Source organism: Dipodomys merriami, unplaced genomic scaffold (assembly GCF_024711535.1).
Source record: "Dipodomys merriami isolate MVZ:Mamm:240054 unplaced genomic scaffold, mDipMer1.0.p SCAF_588, whole genome shotgun sequence".
Taxonomy (NCBI): Eukaryota; Metazoa; Chordata; class Mammalia; order Rodentia; family Heteromyidae; genus Dipodomys; species Dipodomys merriami.
In genome coordinates this window covers 9,953-27,813 of record NW_027206166.1, presented here as the reverse complement: position 1 = coordinate 27,813, position 17,861 = coordinate 9,953, and positions in this window count along the sequence as shown.

Sequence of the window (17,861 nt, the reverse complement as noted above, 5' to 3'; positions counted from 1 at the left end):
CATGAGACCTTTTGTGTCTGGGATAGTTTGGAACCCATGTCCTCAGATCTCAGCTTCCTGAGAAAGCAGGATGAGAGACCTCAGCTCTAGACCCCTAGGGCTGTTGCCTCTCCATGCAATTAATAATATTGTTTTCATCCTTAATGAATTATTAATGAAATCAACCACTGTTCCAAAACTATTGAGTCCATGTCATTAATACTATTCTTTGAAAATGTCAAAAATATTCATTAAAATCCATTTGCCTCCTAAAATCACTCTATTTATATAGTAGTATTCAGAAACAACTTATTCAACCTTGCCATTCATAATCTTCCGTCGGTATTCCTATGAATAAGAAGGAGATTCTTAGGATTTCCCACCTTTGGTAGGGGTCACGACTGGGCTTCAAACACAGGGCCTATGTTGCCATGTTGGCCTATGGCTTCCTTGGTAGCTCACCAGCCTTCAGCAATGCCAGGTTACCAACATTTTTCAACAGTGTCATTCAGACAGAATGGTAAAACCGGCAGCCAACTGCAAGTTGCCAGTTGTTTTTTTTTTTTCCTATGTCGCATTAATTTTTTTTTTCTTGTCAGACTTTAGGGCCCAGGAACCCAGGTTCGGCTGTGGGTCCAGTGGCTACACCCCAGCCTAGAGTGATCAAAGCTGAGGCAGAATTGCCACAACATGAGTTCAAGCCCTATGCTTGACAAAATAAAAATACATACATACATACATACATACATTAAAAATATTTTAAAAATTATGAGGCTCCTTGGCTTGGAATTCACACAATTTTTTCTGCCAGGCCTGGGAATTGAACTCAGGGTCTGGGTAAATCTGCAGCATTGTGAGGGATGGGGAAGATCACCTTTCTGGAAGACAAGAAATTCAGGCCTGTTCCTAGGGCCTGAATTCAAGTCCTAGCACTCGAAAAATTAATATTCGTATATATTTTAAATACATGATTTATATTTACCTACACATGTTTACTGCATACTATGGTTAGTGTATTCATTTTATTTTGTGTTTTATTTGTTTCTTATGCACTTTAGTGAGTATGACTACACTTATAACATTTTTTTGCATCCTATTACATAAGACGTAGATGAGCCTATGTATTCTACATCATTCCTGAGTCCCAGAAATTTCACCGATAAGGAAAACAAGTGGGACAATTGGCTCTCCACCAGGATTAAGTTTTTGGCAGTTTTGTAACTTAAACTCAGGGCCTAGCAGGCCCACTTCATGAATGGGTAAATGTTAGCACACCAGTCTGATGCAAGAGACGTTGTGGGGAAATTTGAGGACCTGAGATCAAGCTTTAGGAATGGCCAATATAAAAACAGATAGATGTTTAGATTGCAGTGTGTGTGTGTGTGTGTGTGTGTGTGTGTGTGCGTGTGTGTGTATTTACAAATGTGTATGCATCTATAAATGTATACAGAGAGAGACAGATAGACATTTATGTAGACTCTAGTGTATAACCCTATATAAAGGGTGATCTCTATATATTATTACTATATATTATATTACTACCAATTATTTAGTATAAAATTATGCCTCCATTAATCAATTATTGAAGAAGACTTATAAAGTATTAATCAATGACCTATATTTATTAAATACAATCTTAAACTGGAATGACTAGCTAATTAGTAATTCAGTTAGTACATTTCAAACATTCTATTAGTGTTCCTATAGATAGGAATAAGTTTCCTAGGATCTTCAGCCATGTGTAGGTGGCAGTCCCAGGATTGAACTCCCAGGACTGAATTCAGGGCCTAGGTGTCTAGGTTGGGCTCAGGCTTCACTGAGAGCCCTAAGCCTTCATCAATGCAAGCTCATGTACAATTTTCAAGCTGAGTCATTGAGACCCAGGAGGGTCACAGTGCTAAGGAAACAAAGGTAAAACTGTTGTATAAAACTTCCTGATTTTTCCTCCTCCATTTTTGTTGGTTCGTTGTATTTTTGCCAGCGCTGGGAGTTGAACTCGGGTCTTAGGATCCCTGGATTATCTGTGGGTGTAAAAGCTGCACCCCAGCCTAGGGTAATCATGGTTTAAGACACAATAAAATGCTTCCTTGAGCAAAAGAAGCTCAGTGAAAATGTCTAGGCTCACAGTTCAAGTCTCAGGACATGCCACAAAAAAGAGCCAGTAACTCCATGTGTCTGTGTATGTATGCATGTATTTATATCAGTGAACATCAGAGTCTCTATGAAGAAATGTACCCAGCTAGGAAATTTGCTTTGAATAGAATGATTTCATAGCACAGCGAATGCTTTCAAGACAGTGCATGTTCTGGGGCTCCCCTTATTGTTCCTAGTGTAGCCTGAGGGGTTCTGCATACCCTGCTGGAGTAAGTCTGACTCATTGTTGGAACAGGCAGACAAAAAGCCTCACTCCTGTATTGCTGTGTAACAAACAATTCATCTGGACCAATTATTGAGGATGTGTGCAGGCAGGTTCTGAAGGTCAGGAGAAAAAGGCCTCTTTGTACCCCAAACTATCTCTCTCCCCAATGCTCTGTTTCTTTTGTTTTTGTTTTTGTTTTTTGGTCGGTCATGGGGCTTGAACTCTGGGCTTGGGAGCTGTCCCTGCACTCTTCAGCTCAAGGTGAGCCCTCTACCACTTGAGCTACAGAGCCACTTCTGGTTTTCTAGTGGTTTATTGGAGATAGGAGTCTCATAGTCTTTCCTGCCCAAACTGGCTTTGAACCATGATCCTCAGATCTCAGCCTCCTGAGTAGCTAGGATTAGAAGTGTGAGCCACCAGCGCCAAGCCCAGTGCTCTGTTTTGACAGCAAGCATTCATTTGTGCAACCTCAATGGCAGGCCAAGTTCCTGCCCTCATCCTGTCATTGTAAGATTGTGTTTCAGTGTTGAACCAAACTGCTAACATTAATTGAAGAGTCCTTCTGGCAGATAATTAGGGAACTGAACCTAATGAAATGATTCATTATTGGCAATGGTGCCTCCGTGTTTGTGTGAGTGTGTGTGTGTGTGTGTGTGTGTGTGTGTGTGTGTGTGTGTGTGCTTGAACTCAGGACCTAACCACTGTACCTGAGTTTCTCTTGTCCAAGGACAGCACTCTACCACTTGAGTAACACAGCCACTTCAGCCTTTTTTTCTAGGGATGTGGATCAAACCCAGAGTTTCACACATGTAAAGCAGTCTACCCCTAAGAAACAATCCTAGCTCTCCACTTCAGGTTTCTTTCTTTTCTTGTAAGTTGGAGGAGTTCAAATCGGGGCCTGGGTGTTGTCTCTGAGCTCTTCAGCTCAAGTCTAGTGCACTGCAACTTGAGCTACAGCACCTCTTTAGGCTTTCTGATGGTTTATTGGATATAACCATCTCAAGGAATTTCCTGCCAGGCTGGCTTTCACCTGTGATCTGGGATAATTTTTTTTAACTCCATAATTTAGTGACTTTAATTTTGAGAGCAGAAATTAACAAACTTTTTGAAAATTTCATTAGAATATTTTAAAATCAATTTCAAAAGTATTTTTAAAAGGTACTTTAAAAGTCCTTGGATAGAGATGTGCTCATTTCCAGATACAAACATCTGTCTGGCATCATTACATCAAGACTAAAGGAGCATCAGAGCCACTCAACCACCAAGCGGAAAAGGTACCAAGATTCTCAGCTTCCTGAGCAGGCAGGATGATAGATCTCAGCTAAAGAGACCTAAGCCGTGACACTTTGCTGCAAGGGGGTCCTTGGCTCCACATAGTAGAACATTAGCCATGAACCCAAGAAAAAAGTCAACACCTAGGCTCTGAGTTCAAGGTTCATGATATAGAAAACTAAACCAAAACAATTGTCTACAGGAGACAAGTCACTAGAGCTCAGTATATACATTAATTTGGCCCTGCCTTCGGGACATATCTGAGCCTCGAATTTCTCATCTGCAAAATCATCTTACTTGTGTAGATCTTATAAGGACCAGATGAAAGAATACAACTCATGAAGGGCTCAGCACATAGTACCCTGTGAATGAGTCAGCACACAATACCCCATGAACAACCCAGTACCCCGTGAAGGACTCAACACCCAACACCCCAGGAAGGACTCATAACATGGCTGTATCCTACAAACTGTCATTAGAATTAGGGTGCTTATCACCACTCTTTCAGATACAGGTTACAAACTGCACAAGTTCACATCTAACAGTTTAGAGGGGTGTTTTTTGGGGGGGCGGGCCATCAGCCTAGGAGATTTCGCTCATAGGTTGAACATACTGTCCTAAGACCTTTTCCTCAAGGCTATATCTCTACCACTTTGAGGCACAGCTCAAAGTCTAGCAGATTCCCTGGCAGGGCTTAGTTTTCAACACACCAGTGTCTGATCTCACCCTCTGAGCAGCTAGGGGTGAGCCAGCAGTGTCTGGTTCCATGATGCTGGGTTGCAGCTGTTGACCTCTGGCTAAGTCAATTCAGATGACAGCCATCAGGTTCAGACTACCAGCTTGATCTGTGAAGAGGTATTTGAAATCTTGGCCTTCTATTCTTGCAGTTAGAACATTCTAACTTGTTTTTGGTGCCAGTCCTGGGGCTTGAGTATGGGCCTAGATACAGTCCCTAAGCTTTCATGTTCAAAGCCAGTGCCCAACTGGTTGAGTTACAGCACTACTTCTGGCTTTTTCTGTGCATGTGATAGTGTGGAATTGAACTCAGGGCTTCATACATACTAGGCAAGCACTCTACTACTGAGCCCCAGGAATGACCAGTGTAGAAATAGATAGATAGATAGATAGATAGATAGATAGATAGATAGATAGATAGATAGATAGATAGATAGATAGATAGATAGATAGACAGATTGTTACATACATATATATATATATATAAGTATATATGTAGGTATGTATATATGTATGTATGTATGTATGTATGTATATAAAAACAAGACAAAGATGTCTGTATATTATTTAATTATATATACGATATTACTACCAATTATTGATAAATTATCCCTTAATTTATTTAAGTATTATGGTTGAATACATAACAAAGTATTAATTGTAAATTAGTCAATGTACTATAATTATTGTGCATAATTTTATAATGTAATCATATACTACTAATGTAATTGGTACTTTACAACATTCCATTCATATGGATGTATATCAAAATGCTTTTCTTTGGATCTCCCGCCCTTGATAGGTGGCAGTCCTGGGATTCACACGCCGGGCCTAGGTTGCTGGTTTTGGGTATGGCTTCCTTGATAGCCCACCAAAGTTCAACAGTGCAAGGTCATGTACACTTTATGGTCCCTGATATTTAGACCCAGGATGGTTGTAAAGGAAAAAATGTAAAACCGCCTTCTGAAACTTCCCAGTTTTATCCTTCTCCCTTTTTTTCCCAGCACTATTTTTTTCTTTCTTTTTTTTGGTTTGGGGCCAGAACTCTGGGTCTGGGTGCTGTCCCCCAACTCTTCAGCTCAAGGCTATCTCTCTATCACTTGAGCCATAACACTACTTCCTGCTTTTTTCTGCTTATGTGGTGCTGAGGAATCGAAACCAGGGTCTTATGCATGCATGGCAAGCAATCTATAACTGAGCCACCTTCCCAGCGCTTCTGTTTTTTGTTGTTTTTTTTTTGCCAGTCCCAAGATTTGAACTCGGGTCCTAGGATCTCAGGATGGACTGTGGGTCCAGATGCTGCAGCCCAGCCTAGGATGATCAAGGCTGAGGCAGAGTTGCCATGAACTGAGTTCAAGCCCTAATCCTGGCCAAAAGAAATTAAGGCCCTTGCTTAGAATTTTGATCATTTTTCTGGCAGGTCTGGGATTTGAATTCAGGGTCCAGGTAACTCTGTGGCACTGTGGGGCAGAGGAAGCTCACCATCATTGAAGACAAGAATTTCAGCCCAGTTTCCAGGGCCCAAATTCAAGCTCCAGGACTGATAAAAATAATATTCATATATGAGATCTATTTACATAGATGGGGCTACTCCATATGACATTTATTAATCTTATGTTTTATTTTAGTTTATTACATATATACCATTTATTATATTTATTACATATTATCACATGGATATATTTCATGTGGATTATACATCATACTAAGACCCAGGACTTTCACAGAGAAGGAAAAAGTATGTGTCAAAATTGGCTTCTGACTCCACATATAAAATTTTGGAAATGCTGGGATTTGAACTCACAGCCCACAATGCTGAACTTATGAACGGGTCAGTTGTAGAACAAAAGCCTTTGGCAAACTGAGCTACCAGCCAGTTCTGAGAACCTGGGAACAAGCCATAATTGTGACTGATATATATATAGATATAGATTTAGATGTAGGTATAGATATAGATGGTTAGATAAATAGATAGATAGATGTGTAGTTTGCAATATATATAAGAGAGAGAGAATGTGAGGATATTAAATTATATATATTGTGAATTATTATTAAATTATGCCTCCATTTAATGAAGTATGATGGTTGAATATTTATTAAAGCATTAATGTAAAAGTACTCAGTATTCTTTAATTGGGATAATCATACCATGGTGCTAGAATGGAAGACATAATCCACTACTTTTTTATATACCAATATGAATGGAATGTTGTAAAGTAACAATTACATTAGTAGTGTATGACTACATTTTAAAATTTTACAAACCTACAGCCAGCATTATACTCAATGGTGAAAAACTAAAGCCATTTCCTCTTAACTCAGGAACGAGACAAGGATGCCCACTCTCTCCAATTCTCTTCAATCTAGTATTAGAATGCCTAGCTACAGCAATAAGACAAGATGCAGACATAAAGGGGATCCAAATAGGGAAAGAAGAAATAAAACTCTCCCTCTTTGCAGATGACATGATCTTGTATTTAAAGAATCCCATGGACTCCACTCCCAAATTACTCAAGCTGATTCAAAACTTTGGCAAAGTAGCAGGTTATAAAATTAACCCCCCAAAATCAATGGCTTTTCTATATGCCAACAATGAGAAAAGTGTGGCTGAAATTAGGAAAGCAACTCCATTTGTAATAGCCCCACAAAAAAAATAAAATACCTAGGAATTAACTTAACCAAAGAAGTGAAGGACCTCTATGATGAAAACTTTAAAATCTTGAAAAAGGAAATCAACACAGAACTTAAAAAATGGCAAAACCTCCCATGCTCCTGGATTGGCAAGATTAACATCGTGAAAATGGCAATACTTCCCAAGGTTATTTACAAATTCAACGCGATACCTATTAGAAATTCCACCCTCATTCTTCAAGGAAATAGAGGAGGCAATCCAAAAATTCATATGGAACAATAAAAGACCCCGAATAGCAAAAACGCGCCTCAACGGAAAGAACACTGCTGGAGGAATATCAATACCAAATTTCAAACTCTACTATAAAGCCATAGTAATCAAAACAGCTTGGTATTGGCATAAGAACAGACCTCAGGAACAATGGAATAGAATTGAAAACCCAGAAATGAACCTACAGACCTATAGCCATCTAATCTTCGATAAGGAAGCTCAAACAATAGAATGGAAGAAAGACAGCCTCTTCAGTAAATGGTGCTGGCAAAATTGGTTAACTACATGTAGAAAACTAAAGCTAGATCCTTATATATCACCCTGCACCAGAATCAACTCCAAATGGATCAAAGACCTTGAACTCAAAGCAGACACTCTGAAAACATTACAGGATGGAATAGGAGAAACCTTAGGTCTCCTTGGCTCAGGCAGAAATTTTCTGAATAGAGACCCAGAAGCACAACAAATCAAAGAAAGGTTGGACAAATGGGATTGCATACGGTTGCAGAGCTTCTGCAGGGCAAATGACATAGCTAGCAAGATCAATAGAAAGCCCACCGATTGGGAGAAGATCTTTACTAGCCATACAACGGACAAGGGTCTCATATCTAAAATATACTTGGAACTCAAAAAATTAAACCACCCAACAACAAATCCTCAAAGAAACAACTGCCCAATAAATAAGTGGGCGAAAGACTTAAAGAGAAGCTTCTCTGAAGAAGAAAGAAGGATGGCCAATAGACACATGAAGAAATGCTCAACATCCCTAGCCATAAAAGAAATGCAAATCAAAACAACATTGAGATATCACCTCACTCCAGTTAGAACAGCAAAAATCAAGAACTCTAACAACAACAGATGCTGGAGGGGATGTGGACAGAAAGGAACCTTACTTCATTGTTGGTGGGAATGTAAACTTGTTCAACCACTTTGGAAAGCAGTATGGAGGTTCCTCAAAAGACTTCACATAGATCTCCCCTATGATCCAGCAATCCCACTTTTGGGCATTTACCCAAATGTTTACAAACAAGACCACACTAAAGCTACCAGCACAACTATGCTTATTGCAGCATTATTTACCATAGCTAAGATATGGAACCAACCCAGATGCCCCTCAGTAGATGAATGGATCAAGAAAATGTGGTATATATACACAATGGAATTCTATGCCTCCATCAGAAAGAATGACATTTCCCCATTTGTTAGGAAATGGAAAGGTTTGGAAAAAATTATATTAAGTGAAGTAAGCCAGGCCCAAAGAAGCATAGGTCCCATGGTTTCCCTTATTTGCAATATCTAGTATAGGTATGAGTCAAGCAGAAAAGTTCAGATAATGTGATGTTAGGAAAATGAACCCTTAAATATGTATTTTAATGTTTTCGTTTCTTTCATGCATATGTTTCTAACGCATTTATAAGATTATTTCTTTGTTGCTTTGTATGTCCCTCCCCCACAGTGTAACCCCCACTTTCACTATATTTGATGTCAGTATAACATGTGGAGGAGATGGGGACAAACAAGTCGTTTAAGGATTCAGGTGGATCTGTTGCAACAATGAGAAGTACAAATTGTCATGTCAAAACCAGCTTTACAAAGTCGGTGGGGGAGGAGGGGGGTATAAGTGGGTGGGGGGAGGGGGGAGGCTGGGAAGGGAGGTGAAGGGTAAACAAAGGAGGAGGCTGCAATGCTTGGTAAGAAATGTATGCATTATCCTGCCCATGTAATTGTAGCCCCTCTGTACAGTATGTTCTCAAATAAAATAAAATAATATTTAAAAAATTTTACACAATAATTATAGTACAATGACTAATTTGCAATTAATATTTGTTATGTATTCAACCATAATACTTAAATAAAGTAAGGGATAATTTATCAATAATTGGTAGTAGTGTATATTTAATTAAATAATATACATGAACTAACTGCAAATTTAATTGTTATTTTTATAACATTCCATTAAGCATTCACATGAATAGGAATGCTTTTCTCAAGATCTCCCTCTATGTGTAGGTGGGAGTCCTGGCATTTGAACTCAAGGCCTGGGTAGTTTACTTCAAAATGCAAACCATTAGAATGACACTGTGAAGATTTCATTTTGTCACAATGAAAAAAAAGAACAAGAAGAAAAGAAAGCCAGGTGTCAGAGGTTCCTGCCTATAATCCTAGTTCTTCAGGAGTCTGAGTGGTAGAGAATGCCAGTTTGAATTCAGCCGGGACAGGAAAGTCTACAGCACTCTTACTTCTGAGGGATCACAGGAATAAAAGATCGTCATGAATGGGGTTGTGACTAAAGGGCAGAGGGCTACCCTTGAGCAAAATGAGCTCAGAGACAGTGCTTAGGCTCATAATACAACCCCCGGACCTGCCAAAAAAAAATACAAGTAACTCCATGTCTCCCCTTGTATGTATGCATGCATTTCTATCTGTGAATGTCCAGAGTCCCTATGATGAAAGGCACCCAGCTAGGAAATTTGCTTCAAATAGAATGATTTCATAGCACAGAGAGTGTTTACAAGACAGTGTATGTTCTGGGGATCTCCTCACTGTTCTCAGAGGAGCCTGAGGTTTTCTCCACACCCCAGGCTGCTGGAGAAAATCTGCTTCATTGTTGGAACAGGCAGACAAAAACCCTCACTCCTGTACAGCTGTGTAACAAACAACTCCATCTAGGACAATTAGTGAGGAGGAGTGTGGGCAGGCTCTGAAGGCTACGAGAAAAATTCCTCTTTGTACCCCAAGCTATCACTCTCCCCAGTGCTTTGTTTTGACAGGAAGCCTTCATTTGTGCCACCTCCCGTGGCAGGCCAACTTCCCTGTACTTATCCTGTCTTTGTTATACTACGTTCCAGTGTTGAAATGACCTACTACAATTAATTCAACGGTCTTTTTGGCAGACAATAAGGGAGCTGAACCTAATACAATGATTCATTATTGGCAACAGTGCCTTCCTAGATTTCTGGAAGCTTGCTAAATCCAAGCATATGTCTAATATCACAATGCTTCCTGTTATTTAGGGCTGTTGAAGCTCATCAGGTTTTGAAACCTTTTACCTCTCCTAAATGGGCCCTGGGTGGCTAGGTTTTGAGGTTGAACACGGGGCCTGGGTGCTGACCATGAGCTCAGAATTTTACCATTTGGTATCACAGCTTCAATTCTGGTATCTATGTGTGTGTGTGCGTGTGTGTGTGTGTGTGTGTGTGTGTGTGTGTGTGTGTGTGTGTGTGTGCGCGCGTGTGTGTGCATGTGTGTGTGTGCATACACTTGTCCTGGAGTTTGAACTCAGGACCTGAACACTGTACCTGAGTTTCTCCTGTGCAAGGATAGCACTCTACCACTCGAGCCACACAGCTATTTCAAGCTTTTTTCTAGTGATGTTTTACTAAGGAATCAAACCCAGGGATTCATACCTGCAAAGCACTCTACCCCTAAGACACAGTCCCAGCACTGCACTTCAAGTTTCTTTCTTTCTTTTCTTGAAAGTTGGAGGAATTGAATCTAGGCCTGGGAGCTATCCTTGAGCTCTTCAGTTAAAGCCAAGCACCCTACCACTTAAGCTACAGCACCCCTGCACGATTTTGGTAGTTCACTGGAGAGAAGCCTCTCAAGGAATTTCTTCCCAGCCTGGCTTTGGACTGTGATCCTTAGCTCTCAGGCTCTTGAGTGGCTAGGATGACAGGTGCAAGTCAACAGCGCCCAGCTTCCACTTCAAATTTCTAAGTGGTGAATAGGAGACAATAGACTTATGGGACCTTTTGTGTCTGGGAGAGTTTGGAACGGAGATCATCATATCTAAGCTTCCTGAGTAGGAAGTATTACAAACCTCAGCTACAGATACCTAGACTGTAACACTCTGTTGCAAGGCGGTTCTTGGCTCCATGTGGTAAGGTGCTAGCCATGAGCCCAACAGGGAATGGTCAGTGGCTAATCCCTAAGTTCTAGGTTAATGACTGAGAAAAATAAACCAAAACAATTATCTGCAGGAGACAACTCACTAGAGTTAGGTACATACATAATTTTGACCCTGACATGGGGACATATCTTAGCCTCAATTTTCTCATCTACACAATCATCTTACTTGTGGAGCTCTTCTAAGAAACAGATGAAAAAATGCACCCTGTGAATGACTCAGCACACAACACCTCCTGAAGGACTCATCACATAGCTGTATCCCACACACTGTCGTTAGAATTAGGGTGTTTTCATCAGTATTATTATTCTTTCAGAAACACATCCCAAGCCACACAAAGTTCACATCTAATGATTTAGAGGGGTGGCTTTTTTGGGGGGAGGTGGAGTGAGACATGGGGATTGCACTGAAAAGTTGGGGGTACTGTCCTAAGATGGTTTGCTCAAGGTTAGAGCTCTACCACTTTGAGCCACAGCTCAGAGTTTCACAGACTTCCTGCCAGAGCGGGTTTTAAACCCACCAGTGTCAGATCTTAGCCTCCAAGTATATTGGATGCCAGGGGTGAGCAAGCCAGCAGCATCTGGTTCTGTGGAGCTGGGTTGCAGCAGTTTACCTCTGGCTAAATCAGGTTAGATGGCAGCTGTCAGCACCAGACTCAAGGCTTGCTCTGTGATGAGGTATTTGCAGTGCTATCCTTATATAGTTGCAGTCAGAACATTCCATCTTTTTTTGGTACCATTCCTGGGTCTTGAGTAAGAGACTAGACACAGTCCCTACGCTTTCATGCTCAAAGCTAGTGCTCGGCTGCTTGAGCAACAGCACAACTTCTGGATTTCTGTGTGTACATGGTAGTGAGGAATCCAGGGCTTTGTACATACTAGGCGAGCACTCTACAACTGAGCCCCATGAGCGACAAGTGTATAAACAGATAAATGTGTAGATTCGTAGATAATCAGACAGACAGACAGACAGACAGACAGACAAGATCGATAGATAGATAGATAGATAGATAGATAGATAGATAGATAGATAGATAGATAGATAGATAGATAGATAGATAGATAGATAGATAGATAGATAGATAGATAGATAGATAGATGTTGCATAAAACAAGAGAGAGATGTCTGTATACTATGAAATTGCATATACCATATTACTCAACATTATTGGCAATTAAATTATTCCTTCCTTTTCAAAGTATCATGATTGAATACATAATAAAGTACTAATTGAAAATTAGTCAATGTAGTATAATTGTTGTGTATAATTTTATAATATAATCATGCACTACTAATTTAATTGTTACATTTATAGCATTCCATTTGTATGGATTTATATGGGAATGAGTTTCTTAGAATCTCGCCATTCATTAGAGGCAATCTCGGGATTCGACCTCCATACCTAAGTTGTCAGTTTTGGCTATGGCTTCCTTAATAGCCCACTAAACATCAGCAATGTTAGGTTATATTCACTTTCTGGGCCTTGTCATTTGCACTCAGGAAGGCCACAATACAAAGGAAAATAAAAGTAAAACCACCTTCTTGAACTTCTCAGTTTTATGCTTCTACTTTTTATTTTTTTCCCAGGCCCAAGAATTGAACTCGGGGCCTGGGATATAAGGGTCGGCTGTGGCAAAGATGCCAAGACCTGAGTGCAAGCCCTGTGCTAGGCTAATAATAATAATAATAATAATAATAATAATAATAATAATAATAATAATAAGGCCCTGGTTTGGAATGTGCACCATTTTTCCGGAAGCCTTGTATTTTAAATCAGGTTCTGGATAACTCTGTGACACTGTGGGTGAAAGGGAAAGGATCACCGTTCTTGACTACAAGAAATTCAGATCACTTCCCAGGGCTTGAATTGAAGCCCCAGCTCTGGAAAAAGTAATATTAATATATAAGATCTATTTATATACATAGGTATACTGCATATGTTGTTTATTACTCTTATATATTTAATATTATTACATATATAAGTTTCTTTTATTACATCATATCACATAGGATATATTTGCATATGGATTATACATCATATTGAGACCCAGGACTTTCACAGAGAAGGAAAAAAATGTGTCAAGATTGGCTTCTGACTCCAGGAATAAATTTTTGGCCATGCTGGGATTTCAACTCACGGCCTACAATTGCCAATCCCCAAATGGGGTCACAATCTTAGCACACCAGCCTCCAGCAAACTGAGCTGCCAGGAAGTTCTGAGTACCTGTGATCAATCCGCAGGTGTTCCCAATAGTATATACATGCATAGAGAAACAGGGAATGTGCAGATATTACATTGTATATATATACCAATTATTAGTTATTAAATTATGCCTCCATATAATACTTAGGAAAGCATTAATTAAAAATTATTCAATATCTTTCCATTAGGGGAATCATACCATGGAGCTTGAAATTATTGTATCCTTGTGAGAAATAATATTCTTTTAATGCTTCATAAGATATTAAATAAAATCAATCAACCGACTGAAATCATGATGTCTAATTGTATACAAATATCATTCATGATCATATCATTCAACTGTGACATTGATAATATCCCATCGTTATTCCTGTGTATAGGAATGAGCCTCTTAGGATCTCCCACCATCCAGAAGTGGCATGACTAGTATTCGAAATGTAGGCCCATGTTGCTGGGAGGGACTATGGCTTCTCCAATGGCCTGCAATTAAAAAAACATATTTAGCTCCCTAGTTTGCAATTCATGCCATTTTTTTCTGCCAGGCCTGGGATTTGAACTCAAGGTCTGGGTAAATATGCAACACCATGAGGGAAGGGAATCTGACCATGCTTAAAGACAAGAAAGGCAGGCCTATTCCCTAGGCCTGAATTCAAGCCTCAAGCCTGGAAAACATACTCCTTATATCCATTTTAAAGAGAGGATTTATACTTCCATACAGATATTCCATATTTTGTTGGGTGTGGTTATTCATTTTATTTCTTGTTTTATTCATTTATTTTCCATTTATTTTATTGACTCTGATGATCCCTCTAACATTTATTACATTGTTTACATCTTATATCACAGCATCCAGATTTGTCTATACATTCTCCATCATGCCTGACACCGAGGACTTTCCCAGAAAAGGAAAACATGTGTTATAATTGGATTCTTACTCCAAGATTAAATTTTTGGCAGTGCTGGGATATGATCTCAGGGATTAGCAAGCCCAATTCATGAATGGATGAGTGTGAGCACAGCAGCCTCTAATCAATGAAGCTGTCAGGTGCTTAGAACCAGTCCCAGGTTTGGCCAAAACAGTGATACATGGATAGGCAGAGGGTGGTATACAAATAAATATGTATTGGTAAAGAGCACCAGAGCCATCTATCTATGATTGAAGGACACTTACTATGTTCCTACCAACTCTTAGGCATTTATTATACCACCATTGAAGGAATATTATTCTTTCCATGAATAATAATCTATTAATTAAGATCAATCAGCGTCCTAGGATTATTGCTTCCAATTTTAGACTAGACAAAAGCATGAACTACTCTCAACTGGTATTCCTATGCATAGGAATGAGTCTTTTGTGGTCTCCTGCCATTGGTAGGTGTCAGGACCGGGATTTGTACCCAGGGCCTATGTTGACAGGTTGGCCTATGGATTCCCTGATAGCACGCCAGCATTTAGATATGGCAGGTCAGGTTCACTTTGCAGCCATGTCATTCAGACCCAGGATGGTCACCCTGCAAATAAAAAGAGGTAAAACACCCAGCCCTCTGCAGCTCGCCACTTTTTATGCTATGTTACTTATTTTTCTTCCTGCAAGCCCTCTGGACCTAGGATCCCTGGATTGTCTATGGGTCCGAGGGTGTACCCCACACTAGGGCAATTGAAGCTGAGGCAGAGTTGCCACTACCTGAGCTCAAGCCACATGTCGGCAAAATAAAGAATAAATAAAAAATAATCATTTAAATTAAAAAATAAACAAAGCTCCCTGGTTTGGAATTTCTACGAGTTTTCTTTCCTAGCCTGGGATTTGAACTCAGGGTCTTGGTAAATATGTAGCAATATGAGGGAAAGTGCAGAGTTGCCACTACTTGAGTTCAAACCCCATACAAATCCAAAAATAAAAATTAAGTCACTGAGGTTGGCAGAGGGAGTAGTTGTGAGATGGGAGGGAAGGGATGGTAGGGGGAAAACAAAGGAGGAGGCAACAATGCTCAATAGGAAATGTACTCATTACCATGCTCATTTAACTGTAATCTGTCTGTACAACATTTTTACAACAAAAAAATGAAGAAAAGTAGTGCTCAAAAGAAGCATTTTGGGGGTAAGAGAAAGATGTCTGAATAGATGTACAAAATGTTACACTGCTTTTTAAAAAATGTTCAGTATGTCACTGAATAAACATAACTGCTTCCATTAAAAAAATTGTCACTATCTTGGAAGTTGAGCCAGTATTTCCATCATTGCTGGGATTTGATCTCACCATCCAGGTAACTCTTTTGCACCATGGGTGAAGACATAGCTTACTGTCCTTGTGGAAAAGAAATTCAGGCTAGAGTTACAAGGGTCTGAATGAAGGCCCTGCAATGGAAAAAATATTTCTATATATGGGTAATATATGATATATATTTACATATGTATGTGTATTACATATTATGATTTTTATTATTGATTTTTGTATTTATTTAATTTTTTACTTGGTTCATTTATTTATTGTATATATTGTATTTAGTATTATTATACACATAATATTTAGTACATGTTGTACATCTATTATAAATTTATACACAACAATTTAAGACATTGACTCGTTTTTCATTAATATTTTAAGTGTTGAAACATGATATATAATTAAATGGAAGCATTTGTCACAGTCTTCATATGTTTAGAGTCTCTCCCAAGTATGAGCTTTGCGTTCTTTATCTTTGGAACCTTGCTGTAGGAATTTTTTAGATGACTTTTACTCAGAAGCCTTTTCTTGGGGATAGGCAAGTTGAGGGATAAAATTGTAAGAGTGGGGCTAGAAATGTGGCTTAGTGGTAGAGAGCTGGCTCAGGATGCATGAATACTAGGGTTTGAATCCTCAGTGTCACGTAATCAGAGTGGCTCAAGTAGCACAGCCTTAGGCTTGAGAAAAAGGAGCTCAGAAACAGTACCCAGGACCTAAGATCAAGCTCCTGGACTGTCAAAAACAATAGGCCAGATGCCTGTGGCTCACAACTGGAACCATAACTTCTCAGGAGACTGAGATCTGAAGACCACAGTTCAAAGACAGCCTAGGCAAGGAAAACCTGTTAGGCTCTTATCTCCAATGAACCACAAAAAGACCACATTTGGTGCTGTGGGGCAAGTGGTAGAGAGTTTGCCTTGAGCTGAAGGCCTCAGGGACAGTGCCCAGCCTTGAGTTTGAGACACAAAAGTGGAAAAAGTGAGGGTTAAGTGAAGTACTTTTGTTATTTGCTAATTTGGATAACATTCTATGGAAAATGAATGCTCATGTACACCAGAATTGGAGTCAGAGCTCAAGGTTCAAGTGTAGCCCATCCATATACACAGCCTTTCAGACTCTAGCATTATAACCTTGTGTCCTACAGGGTTCTGAAAGGTCCATTGTTGAAAGGCTTAATATGCTGCCCAAGCCCTTTGTGATAAGCAGTTGACTTGTAATACCAATGTATTTACAGTTCTGAACCTAGCAGAGCACCAGTAGCTAACGCCTGTCACCCTAGCTCAGGAGGCTGAAGTCTGAGGATCACAGGGTGAAGCCAGTCAGGGTAGGAAAGTCTGAAACTCTGAATTCCACTTCTGAAAGGTCAGATGTTCAAGAGCTTCCTGTGTTTCCATTGGTGATGAGACGTTACTCATACGCTAAAGGTTCTTAGAGTTCTTGAGATATAGAAGCAGGAAAGAAACATTATTGACCCATCCTGGGTTCAAATGAAGTTCTCAGCATCCAAGCACTAGTCCTGTTTGCAGGAAGTACTCCAATGTAACAATATTTGAATGCAGAAAACAGTTACAAAAGCTAGGCTAGGTGAAGAGAAAAAGGCTTGCAGGGTTAGGAGGCAGAATGTACACACTCAACATTCCAGGCATGGCCAGCAATGAGGGGAAACATGAAACATTTGTCAGAGTTACACAAGGATCAGGCATTTCTCAGCCTCTTCAAACAATGACTAACCTTCCTCCCTCAGGTGAAGGGAGCCTCAGGCTATCTTTAAGTTAACAATAGAGAGCCATTTTATTGGGAGAGAGGGCAGGAACAGATTAGAAAACCTTGCTCTTTGGACTTAGGGAGTGGGTCTTTGACTCTCCATCTGTCAGATTTGAAGGCCCTTCTTCTACCTCTGCCAATCCATTCTCCTTCCTTCATTCTCCACTATATTAATGCAATACATTAATGCATCCAAGGAGAGGCAAGGCATTTTCTCTTCTGTCTCCAAGCACCTCAGTTAGAACTTGGCTCTGCCCTCTTGACTCTGGGGCCCTTGCCTACCTGAGAAGTGGAAAGAGACAGTCTTCCTGTTCTCTGGTTGTGTGAAGGCCATGTTGGTGTCCTGGCACACTGCAGAAGGCCTAATCACTGGGAAGTCTTCCTTACTTTCCTCCTGATATCCAAGTCCAGATTCATCTATCATATTTCTATCTATCTATCTATCTATCTATCTATCTATCTATCTATCTATCTATCTATCTATCTATCTATCTATCTATCTATCTATCTATCTATC